Consider the following 13268-nt stretch of genomic DNA (forward strand, 5'->3'; position numbering starts at 1 on the left):
CTGCTTCTGTGCGATGGTTTGTGTGTCTGTGTGTGTGTGTGTGTGTGTGTGTCTGTGTGTGCCTTCTGGTTATGATTAGTGTGCGTGCGTGTGTGTGTGTGTGTGATGCGTATATGCCTTTCTGTACCATACTGCATGTGTGTTTGCTTTATCTAAAGTGGTTAATTAAATAGGAGAGTGGAATTGTCATTTAGTTTTAATTATGTGCCATAAATGAGGAGAGCAGCCGGCTCGCTCTCCCTCCCTCTATGAACTGGTCCTTCAAAAACATCAGTGAATAAAACCTAATATACGGTTCAGTTCGAAGTTATGCAATCTGACGAGGGGGGGTGGGGGCTGCGGAGAGGGATGGGTGTGTAGGAGGAGAGGGTTGGAGGGGGGGTGGGGGGTAAAAAAGGGAGACGGTGCTAATTAAAGTCAGCTCTCTGTCAGTTCTGGTGGATAAACACTTCAAGAAGCTTTGCAGATAGACGAGAGATGCCTTTGTGTCAGGGAAATCTCTCTTACGTGGAAACGTACTCCGCAAAGGGTGACAATCCCCAGGGAGAGAGCGTCTGATAAGGACCTTGTCTCAGTTTTTAAAAAGCCAGAACAGGCCTCATTAAGGACCAAAGTCATATAGATATGCCCTTCGTCTAGTTTCTATAGCCAGCCACAAGAAAACAACGGAAAGCACTTGGACTGCAGATTGTGTTGCAAACAGATGGAAGTTCGGTTTCGCAAGGGGTAAAATATAAATTACAGCTTTTTTTGTTTCTACTACCAAATGATTTGATTAAAAATAAAATACTATGTATTAAAAAGTAAAATTGTCTGGATTCTACAAGTAATAATTAGCATCAACTTAGGGAAGTAACAAAGTGCTTTCCATTTGCTTAAGATGCCGTCTAAAAGCCTTCACATTTGTTTCTAGTAACATACAAGAGGAACTTTATGCCTAATAATCCCATTATGAAAATGTGTACATCAATGGTATTTAAGCCCTAAACGTACTTTAAGTGCAAAAGTTTTAAGACAAAAACAACATATTTCAAGTTTTAGTCTTTCGTCTTGCATGAGGATATATTTTTGCCTTATTCAAGAGACCAAATATCTAATTAAAAGCTTTAATCTTTTGTTTCGCATACATTCTCATTCAGTTATACAATAACAATAACAAACTTTAGTCTCAGAATTATAGTAAGACCTAACACCCTTCACTAATGATGAAAATAATAAAAACTAGAATACCACATAGTGCAGAATGCTTCATGGCATAACTTGGAAGTAACACCATCATTATTGGTCAAATGTGTCAAAGTTTTTTTTTTTATTGTTTATGTCTGCAGCTTCAGTGCTTTGAGCTAACGTCAGCATGCTAACATTAACGTGCTTACAGCGATATAAAACTAATTTTATTTGAAGTAATCTAAACCCTAGTATTGAGTGCTAATTGGATTGGCAATTGAATTAACTGCATTGAACAAGAATTCCTTGAAACGAGTCTTTTAAATCACAGCTGTGTAGGCGAGATTCAGAATCCGGGTTGAGCTCTTACTACATAGCTACCTAGCTACCTAAGCTACCTTAATTAAAAAAATAGCATACACAATGTCTGGCTGAATAAATGAAAAATGGCCATCATTTCTTACTTAGTACTTAAATAACAAGAACATGTTTTTAGAGGGCCAAAATTCATTGACTCCTGATTTTTGGTAACTGTTTTTAAAATGGGACAATAAGAGACACATGAAGATGTGTTATGCTGTGCTGGGGGTCATGGCAGCAGTGTGCAGAAGTTGGATCAAGGCCACATGCAGCGTAACTTTCTAATAACGCTTAAATGAGCACCTCTTCAAGTGTTACCAAATATCTTACAAATGTCTAATCCACATACATCTAAGGTTAACGGCGAAGTAACCTCGTTCATCTTGCCAGCCGTTGATCCTGTGCTCGTTCGTCTGCTTTGCTTTGCTGATGTTATTGTGTTACTTCCTGGTCAGCAGCTACAGCCGGGGCTTCTGTTCTCGTAGATGTCGGTTGAGGGATGAAATGAGCGGCTGCTGCTGCTCCGAGGGGCCCCGTGCCTGCAGGCAAAGCTGACCCTGCCGTCCTCCTACGACTGTCTGCGATGAGACGGCGATCCTCGCTTCAGGCTACAAACATACAAGGGAGGGATGAAGGGAGGGCGGGGGAGGGCAAGCCTGCATGGGGCAAAGGCTTAATTTGCCGGTTTTGTCACTAAATTTCAAAAGGGAGCTGCTCAGAAGTGTAACATTTTACACAGTGTTTAATCCCACTCTGTCATGGCAAACAAGGGGCTAATGGGGGAAACTGGGGTGAGGGAGGTGGGGGTGGGGTGGTTGGGAGGTTTTCCCTGAAGTGTGGGGAGCCGGTTGACTGGTGGTTTGCATGGTAATTTGCATCCTAGACAGCCAAAGTATATTTTGTTTGTAGTTTAAAACAATGTACCCTGCTATCAAGATAGTAACCTGCAGATTTCATGAAGGATATTGCGGATTTTCAGAAATTATATATTTTAGAACAACTTAGACAATTACAGCATTAGTTGTTTGTTCAAAACCTTCGAATCACTTGTATATTTACATTTTCCTCTTACAGTTGTATGACTACAGACCGTCTTCCTTCAGCAGCAAAGGCTAACGATGATACACTGACACAAAACCTCTCAAGGAGGATGTCAGAGTGGATGGTTGGCCTTATAAAGCGTGCAAAAACCAATCATTCATGCAGTTTCTTTCCTTCAGTTAACACTGGTTTCTTTAAACTATCAAGGACATCTTTTCTTAACCGTAACCAGGCGTTTCTAGAACACATTTTATTTGTCTAAAATCCATGAAATGCTACTATGAGTTGCTTTCGGAACAACCACATGGATTGATCTGAAAAGGCAAATGACCCATTTTGTCGTTTAGGTGCTCCATGTGGTGACGAATCTTGAAGAGGAGCGAGTTAACGCGATGGGCGAGAGGGAGTGAATCCAAACTCCCGCTTCTGTATCGTGCCTGCGCAGATGTGTGCATGAGAGCCAGGTTCACCTCTGGTTCAGCCTCTCCTTTAGACTCTCGCACCCCCTGAGCCGAAGGAGGAGTCCTTTCATGAGCACATCTACTGAGCCGAAGAACGAGTGAGAGCCGCATGCGCTCAGCAACAGACTCGCTCAGCGGGCTAACCCGGTCGCACAAAGCAAACCCACTCACTCAGTTGAAGACTTTTTGCGTTTATGGGGCTGGGCTCGCCAAAAATGTACCTGAAACACAGTTTTTTGACGCTTACTTGAGTCACTTTTAGGTAGTATTGTAGTGAGCTGTGTCCTAAATTAAACGAGGACTGCACCGATTATCACAAACGGCAGTTTACCTTTGAATTTACTACTATAACACTGTGTATCACGTCCTAGTGGCAGTGACGAGGAGAGATAGCAAACAAAAAGGTATTTGGTATTTTTTATTTATTTTTTGGAACTAAACCACATATCTCTTTGAGTGACAGCCAGCAGTATTTTCAAGGCTTTCCTTCCTAGTGTAGCCCGGGCGACAAACTGCACATCACAAGCCGGCCAAGATGGCATCCATCGCACAGCCCTGCCACTGATCTCACCGCCATCGGCCGCCAATCAGACTCATCACATAGCTGCCTTCTGCTTGCTGACAGCAGCCAGGGCCAAGAAAGTTAACTCTTCCTCCTCCAGTCTGGACACAAAAAAAAAAAATACTAAAATAACTGGCTCTTTCTGTGTCTCGCTTTCTCTTTGTTTCTGGTCAGACTGTACCTGCATAAAACAGGACTGAACCACAGCAAGCGATCACTCTCTCCAGGATCCACCTCAGCCTTCTCACTGTCACCAGGACAGCAATGCAGCTGTGGGTTTTTCTCTTTTTTTCTTCCTCCTCTTCTTTTCTTTTTTCACAGCCAGGCCAGGCTTATCATCTCAGTTAGCATACACAGCACTGTGGTGAATTATTGTGTGGATGTGCATAGTGAACATCTCTAACTTAATTGGGAATATTGAATAGCAGATAATTAGATATTTGATGTGACACGTGGCGTCTAATGGGCTTGATGCAGTGGTCTCATGTTGTTCCCATAGCGAGAGGGATTTTTGATGTGTTGTCAGGCCCCAGTGTAAAAATAACTGAAGTGACAGCAGTGACTTGGTTGTCAGTGTTGTCGAGGCTGGTGCGGATTTTCACAGCCGTGGGTCCTGTGTATGTGTGTGTGTACGCCTGTGCGTACGCGTGTTTGTGTGTACGCGTGTGTCTGCGTGCATGCCTGCACTTGTATACGTGTGTGTGTGTGTGTGTGTGTGTGTGAGAGTGTGTGTGTGTGTGTGTGTGTGTGCGTGTGTGCTTGTGCACGGCAATGTTGTGGGTGACAGTGCTGATCGCTGTGTGATGACAGCCTATCATTGTCGCTGTGCAAGAGTGAGAGTGGCAGGGGGGCCTTTTTGGCATGTGTTTTCTCCACGCCTTCATCTGTGTCTATGGCACTCCGAGCTTGGCTTAACAAAGAAGAAGCAGGGTGGTGAGGTGGGGGAGTCGGGGGAGTGGATGTCGGAGGTTGGGTGGGGCTAGCCGTGGAGAAAATGTGTTGGTAGCGCCGTCGCATGGTGTCACCTCCATCCACGATTCAGGAACTGGAAGCAGAATTCACAAACTCTGTGGGACACAAAAAAGTCACCATGGCAAACAGCTTCTTTTTTAAACTCTTGGTCAAAACCACAGCTAACTGATGTTTAACCACCAGTCACATTTAAAAGGTGCTCACAGTAGGGACCACCATTGCTGCAGGTTCGTCGGGTCCATGGGGCGACGTGAGAATCCAGAATCCGGATCCATCGCACAGACCCTCCGACTGCATTCATGCATTGGTTCAGCTGCGTTTCACACCAAGCAGACCTGACGTTATCAACAAGTGCCATGTGGGAGCAGACATTTCTTTCTCTGGTCAGGAATTTGGTATGGGGAAGGACTTTTGTAAAAAACTAGCCTCAAGCCATTATTCACAGTGTGTTTCAAACAGACGGATTACATGATTCTCTGTCAAAACAAAGCTCTGGAGTGCTTGCAGTCCGGGAAAACAATGCGAAAAGCCTCCTTCGTCGTGGTGTTATCACTGTATGTGGCAAAAGAAACCAAAACAGCGTTCACGTTGGAAATGATTTCCCCAAACCAACGACTGCAGGAGGAAAAAAAAACCCCAGAGATGGTGGCCTTTGCATGCTAGTGAACCAGCAGGACTCATTTAAAAACCCGCACGTAATGGCTGTTGAAAATGCACATACAGCACACACACACGCAAATGGGTGAAGAAAAATTATCTCGGCGAAGTGACAAGGAAGTGACAGGCTGTCCATTAAATCAACACCCAGGAACTGCAGCTTCCTACCTTCCTACCACTACGGCGATGCATGGCCATTAACTGGACTGTCTACCCGTCTGTACTCTCCACATTCACCAAAGCTTCACTCATCTGCACACTCCTCTACGGGGGAAAGCACAATGAAGTAGACCATAAACGGCAACCAGTCTCCCCGATTGTCTGATCTGTTGATCCTTTTTACATTAACAACAGAAAATAATCTATAATAAATGTGAACTTTCATGCGCGTCTTGACATTTGTCAATTCCACACTCCTTATGCCTCCGCTTTTATTTCCTCTCAAGTTCAGGTTGAGTTTACATGTTCCTCTGCAGTTATTTATACCAGACATGTGACAAATCCTGACATTTACTCTTTCATCAGTGGAGGCGGCAAACTTTTCAGACGCGACAGAGACAATCCACTGCATGTTGTAAACTCAGAGGATTGCGTGAAACGTACGCTTCATAAGTGCGGAGGCAGTTAACCTTTGATAAACAGATGGACAACTCCAACTGGTGCTGTGAAATTAACAGGCTCGAAATAACAACGGGACGATTACGTGCAAGCTGCCTGCAATGGCGGTCTGCTTCATTTTCCCTTAATTTCACTGTTGTTTCTTAAAAAACGGACACCGCAGTGGTCAGGGTAGTTCTCAAACAGAGGACTTAGGGCCACCTAAGGGTCCTAAGCAAAGTGAGCAGTTACATCTGGAGGATAAACAAATGCCTTTTGTAATCATACGTTTCACTTTATTTCTCAAACTATAAAAAGAAATCCACTGTCTCAGTTGTACTGAGTCATATCCAGCGTGAACCCATATGTCAGTTATTTATCTCAGCAACAAAAAGGCCTCTCTTGATGGTGCTCTGTCTTCATTGCAGTCCAAGAAACCCTGTCAGCAACCTCTGACTACAAAAACCAATAATGCTAATGGAGGGTCACCAGGGAGCAGTGATTGAGCTGGCTGGGGTTAATGCAGGGATACCGCTTCCAAACAAACACATTGAAGTTCTTTACGGGAGGGGAATGGATGTACAATACATGCCACTGAGGTCCAAACCCTCTGGGAAATAATCATTTTATATAAGTCTTAGAAACAGCATTTAGAGCTTTACAGGACACTAAAAACTCTCCATAAAAAAAGCTTTCACTGCAGGTTTTTTCCAGACCGTTGAAAAACTCCCCCACACCACATGCGATTATTTCTGGCCACACATTTGATCTGAAAGAAAAAAGAACAACAGAAATATATTGACTGGTTGTGGTCAGGGAGGAACCAGCATCAGGGCCGTGGCGGTTAGATCATCCGTATCCTGTCCTGTGTGAGATAATGTCCGCTGTAATAAGGCTCTGACACTAAATGGATATTGTGCTGTCTTGCCACATCTTTGTCTTCAGCACAAGCAAACTTAACTTTGCCTTTGAATCGCCATTGGTTATGTATTATAGAAGATTCTTTGTAGAATAATTAAGTTATTCAGTTTCAAGAATTTAAACCAAAAAAATTGACTTTGTTTACTACAGTCTGGGCCACATACACAGCCTTTGATATATTTTACAGGCTGCATGTCTTTTCTTTTTTATTTGCGAATATGATGTCAATAGAAGATACATTTTCATTTGCAATATCACCAATATCATAAAAGGTTGTTATAATTCTAAGGGTAAACGGCTGGAGAGGGCCCACAAGCAGTATTTCGCAGGTCCGAAAACTTCTTACTAAAAGCAGTGCATGTATTGTTTGGGGATTCTCTCTATACTCCTTGCTCCTGATGAATGTTCATTGGGTTTATCGGGTCATAGTTAAGTGGTTTGAGACATGGGTGTGACCATTTTCACAAGGAAAAATTAACACATAGACAGAGAAAAACAGGTCTGGCTTTAACATGTATACCTGTTAGTGAATCATTATTGGTATAAGTATAAAAAACAATCACCCTAGTTATGACAAGGTGTTGGTGAGTGAACTTTAAAGCCTTAACCCTTAATTAAGCTTAATTAGTGGTCTAACCTTGGCTACATTTTCTATTTGCCATCCTTAACCCTGTTCAAAGTTGTTTGCCAACTGAAACCTAACCAGTCGATGGCTTTTTCCTTTAACCGACACAAAAAAAGTAACGTCGATTTTGTTTCTACACATGATGCGAGAATGTTTTGTTCACATAATTTGATTCCAGCTAGATATATCTGGATATCTGGCAGTACAAGATGCAGGACCGGACACATTAACCTCCCAGTGGTACAAGAGCCCTCATAAGATGAAAGCACATAAACATAAGCAGGAAACCCCCAGTCAGGCTATGTCAAGGGACAATTCCAATAAAGTTTGTTCAAACAAGATGGTGGTGTCCTCACTGTAACATCGCTCAGGTGAACAATCAGGCCCCCTCTCAAACTGCACATCAAACAGCAACCAATCTGTGCGGATCCGTACAGTGTCTGACTGGCTTTAATGTTCATGGCAACAGACTGAGCTGAAATGAGATGAATATTTCCCATCAAGCACCAGCATCAGTACAGTAATATCAGTGGACAGGTGACCTACAGGCTTATAGGACCTCCGGATCCTCATCCATGCCTGCCCGGGCTGAGGCCTGTCCAGATAAAGGCCCCGAGGGTCCATACTGTACCTCACAGTCATGTCTAATTTTGGTTACTGCGGCAACGGCAGGGATTAGGAGCAGGATGAGGGAGGGGCTCCTCTAACAAGACTGGTCATATGCATAATTCATGTAAACGAGCCAGGCAAGGAGGGGGGGGGGGGGGGGGCAGGAGTAGTTGATGCATGATGAGCACTTCCCAAAGACACACACACACAGAAAATTACAAATAACACTAAAAGCTAACCATGAGCTAATTGAGATTACAATATTATTGTTCATATTTACTAATTTGTGAAACATCAACACCCATGCACATTTACCAAATCCAGTTAAACACAGCCGTAACCTAGCCATACCTGCTAAAGCCTGTATAACCACACCGATCGGCTGATTTACAGCAACAGAAAAGCACCATGTCACACACAAAGACAACAACAAACAACATATCTAATTAACGCTTCATTCACTGAAGCACAAATCACGTGACGCTGATGAGAAGTGGTGTCAGCGGTGCGGTTTAACACCCCACCGCTGCTGAGGCTTGGAGAGCGAGCACATCCAACGGAATGACGGAGGGTCATGTCAACAATATTAGTCGTTTCCACTCATGAACAGATGTCTTAAGGGACAAGATTATGGTTGTGATTTCACTGTGACTCAACATGCATATCACCGAAGCGTGAATGTGTGTGTGTGTGTGTGTGTGTGTGTGTGTGCTTTAGAGTCTGGGTTGTCTGTATTAGTGCATTTGAATGCACTTGTTTATGTATATGTTGCTTCTCAGTGGACATGACAAATGTGTCGCCCCTTCAATGTGTGCTACACCAAGATGCCTGCTTCCACCTCCCCTCAAAAACACACACACACACGCACACACACACACACACACGCACACACACACACACACACACACACAGACATACACAGCCACCTCTGCGCCCTCGCTCTCCTCTTCTTGCCTCTCCCCCACCTGCATAATAACCCCCCTCTGTCTTCCCTGCCAGAGCGCCCATGTCCAAACCAAACACAACAGATCAACAACTCGGCATGCAGATCGTGTCACAGGATAAATTATGCGCAGCGTGTCAGCTTCATACGTGGGCTCTCGGCTGGCTGTCCGTGACATGTGTCAGGGTGCCCCTGCGTCTCCGCCGTACAACGCTAATGACGTGATGCCGGGTTAGCCGCCGATGCACCCCACCCCACCCCACCCCTTCGCCTGCCCTCAACCACCCCAACCCTTCTACCCCTTCGCCCACTCCTCTACCACCCCCCCCTCCCACCCATCACGCGACGATGAGACAGTGTGTCACCTCCAGAAGGGCGGAAGAAAAAAAAAAAAGAAAAACTCAGGTTTTAAGGGGATAAAGATGGACAACGGTGTCTGTTCCAGTGTGAGGGTGCGGTGGTTGATAACTGAGGGCCTTTAGACAGAAGGGTGGAATCAATGTAAGGTCAGTAGTTTTATTAAGTACCGGTACTCATTATATTAAATACTAAATATGTAGATTTTAGTGCTTCAACAAAAATTTCATACGTTTTCCCTCAAAAATATTATTCGTTAAAATGGGAAAATTAGGAAATTTTTCGTTATCAGTAATACTCATCATCTTAGAAATAATACATTATCAATGCACCTACATTTCTTTTCCATTCGGAGGTACACAACACTGAACCAAATGCCAACGTCCAGTATCAGCTCTGTATATCGGTCTAACCCTTACCCGACATGACATGTAAGACCTTTTTAAAACAATTTACCGGTCTCCCCCTCCTCCCTCCCCTCCCCTCAAATCTCTACCTTCTCTCTCCCCGCTCAAGATGGTGCATTTTTTATTTATGCCCTCTATTTTTTTTTTGTTTTTTAGTCTTTGTATGCAAATCCTGTCTGACTTGTCTGAATTATGTGTGTCTGTCCGGGAGCCTCTGTGATTCGGAGTGACTGAGGATTGCACACACGGTGATTGCATCCACTGGGCCTACTCTGAGCCTTGCATAAGTAATTGAGATGTCAGTATGTGTTCTCATATTCCCACAACAAAACTGTAGGAAAACATGCACTGTTGAAGGTCATTTGAATAATTCCTTAATGGAAGGGAGGCCTTGTTTTTTTCGGGATGCATGAAAAAGCAAATGTCAATGATCAAAATCAAGCAGCATCATATCTCATGGAGGCAGCACTGATTCCTGGAGCACTTCACCCTCTATCTATCTCCTTCTCTTTCTCTCTGAAAAGAGAGATAAGGGATAAGTGTCTTTGTGCATATCAAACAAAACACCAGCCACTATTTCTCAAGGGTCTTTTTGTAACACAAATTGGTTTTGATACATTTTCTATGGTGACCCCTTTGATTTGAAATTGGAAATGACGGCGAACGGTAGTTCTCTTATTCATAAAACCACTGGGAGGTCAATGTCTGAATCATACATATACACACACAGGATAATAAGATATAAGTCATTAATCTTTCATATGTGGATTATCATTGTAGCTATAGACATGTCCCCAGGTGATCAGGCATATATGGATAGATTAGCTCTGTTATACAGAGAGGGGGGGGGGGGGGGGGGGGGGGGGGGGGGGGTGCACAAAGGAAAACATGTTAAAGATATATTTGAAGAGGTCCTCATGGTGGAATCTGGAACATTGTATGAAATGGTGTAGCATGATTTACTATACGTCTGAATACAAGTCAAAGATATGAAGGAAGGAAGAAAGAAACTCTTCCAAAAAAAGAGAAAAACAAATACAGCGCAGTGTAAATAGAGAATGGATAGGTATTGCATCTTGTTTTGCAAAACCACATCCCTCATCCACCAAGATGGAGGACACATTTCATCCCCTGTATTCTTTGTGTTTCGTCCACTCCTGTGATGGATGAAAGGCCCGGCGACGCACTTGCAGTTCTCATCCACCACCACATCATAACTAAAGGCTTGGCAGACCGAGATGATCTCCTCGCATCCGTTAGTCTGCTGCTGTCAAACACCGTCATTCTCCAAAGACGACTCTGTCACATCGACCCTCCCACCACAAAATAAACCCACCTTGATGAAAGACTGCCGCGTGTCCATCAAAGAAATATAAAATACACTGCTACTGACACCAGCTGGAGTGCTGCACTCTCAGTTACTGTGCACTGTAGTTCCTCAAAGACGTAGCATATTTTTAAAATTCTACAGTATTCAATGTATCCGAGTGGAAAGAAGACAAACTAGTAAATAGATGTTAATAACTTATAATAAACTAATACATTTTTGTAAATAAAAGGCTGACTGTAATGGACCTCATCAGATTACATTTATAGCTAATGCAGTTCACCTCGATAGGACAATACAAGCGTAAAACATTTTAAAAGTACTCTACAATTTTGGTTTATTTTGGTTATTAAAAGATGTCATTCATTCTTAAATGTATTTAATACATCATAGAGGCTTAATGTAAACTCAAAACATGTTTCGCTGTTGAGCCTTGAGAGTCATTTTCTAGTAGAACATTATGCAAGACCTATACCCAAAATGTAATAAATTCTAGGTGGAAAGAGTATCCTTCTAGAATATTTTACTCAAGTTAATGTAGTTACTTTAAAGTAACTTAACTCAAGCAAAGGTAAAAGCACTTAAGTGAAACATGACCAAACCAACACACGGGCATTCTGCAGTCTGTGCTTACAACTGATGATCAACTATATAAACATACATTTAAACAGCCTTCGCCAGCGTAGCCTCACAAGAATTAAGCAGAAAAGAGATTAAATATAACGAGCTATGGACACAACGGCACCTGAAACTTCTTCTGGAACCAACAGTAGAATCAAACATCAGCAAAGCAGACACCGTGGACATGTACGAACACATATAAACTACACTGCAGCCACTAACACACATGTAACAGCACAGTAGAGATTTGCTCGGCAACATTGTTGCCGCAACGAAGTGATTGTTGACGTTCTCATCTTGAGAGTTCAGCAGTGTGTTTTTTGTAAGTTACTCACCTGTCTGAACGGGATCCTGCAAGTCCTCCTCAATCTGCTCCAAGTTCAACATCTATGTCCGAGTATAACCGGTCCACTTGGCCTCTCTGGTCCCACGGCGCTCCTCACATTCAAAATGTTTTGAGCGTCAGTGAAGAGTCTCAAACAGCAGGAAGTCCCCACACATCTCACTGAAGGTAGAAGCTCCTCAATGAAGCAGAAGTCATCCACCATGAGCATGTTAGCATTTAGCATGTTAGCCAGACCCAACGTACCCCCCATACTGTACAGGTGACGAACATAGTGGGTGTGTCATTAGCGTGCTCACCGGCGTTAACTCGGTCATTCATTATGATAGATGCAACGTTTTTAGTTTAACCATTTTGAGGTACAATCATGCTACCTAAAACCACATCGAAGTGACCCCGGCGGCCCGTAAACGCAAACTTGTACAACGTATCATTTCCGTATCATTTAGATACTTGTGACAATAGTACTTAAGTATAAGTAAAATTACGAAGTTTTTAAATACTCAAAAACTACAAGAAATTAAAACAACTGGAAATATAAATACCCGGATTTTGCCAGTAGCCTTACCAAACACGGGTCTGCTGCTACGAGAATTAAAAAAAAAAAAATAATAATTTAATTTTAAAAGCATTAAATAAAGAATTGTTGTATTATATATTCAGTGTGTGTGATTAAGGTTGCGACACTAACAGAACCTTGTGGTGCTGTGCAGAACCCTTATGGAAAGCAGAATTGTCCCAGATCCCGCACATTTTACATTATGAAGCTGAGCAACATAATTGACTCAAGTCTACAAACTGACTTAAATCAACATAAAAATAGACTGAGGCAGGTATCTTGTGCCCAACGTGAATACTGATCACTTATTCCTGAATGCAATTTTCACAATGGGGCGTTTTATCAGGATCCAAACAGATTCCTCCGACTTTAGTTTGTGATCCAGTTCAAAGGCTCTCAATCGTTGTTGCTTTGTTTGTTGATTCTCTGTCAGACATTGTTTGTTTGGTTTGAGGTTTTTTGGAAGGGTATTAAAACCATACGTCGGAGTTTAGTGCAAAGTTGGAGGTTTTACAGACGGCAGACACGCGCCGGAATCCTCTGCAGGAGCTTTTTGTCTTTGTTCCGTGGGTTGACAATGATCTTCATGCCGCTATACAAACCAGGAACAAGGACCACGAACATAAGCCCAACAAAAGACTTGTCAGGAAACCACAGGTGTGTGTGTGTGTGTGTGTGTGTGTGTGTGTGTGTGTGTGTGTGTGTGTTCCGCTGAGCATACATACATTGGAGGTAATGA

The sequence above is a fragment of the Pholis gunnellus genome (genome assembly GCF_910591455.1).
Source record: "Pholis gunnellus genome assembly, chromosome: 8".
Lineage (NCBI taxonomy): Eukaryota > Metazoa > Chordata > Actinopteri > Perciformes > Pholidae > Pholis > Pholis gunnellus.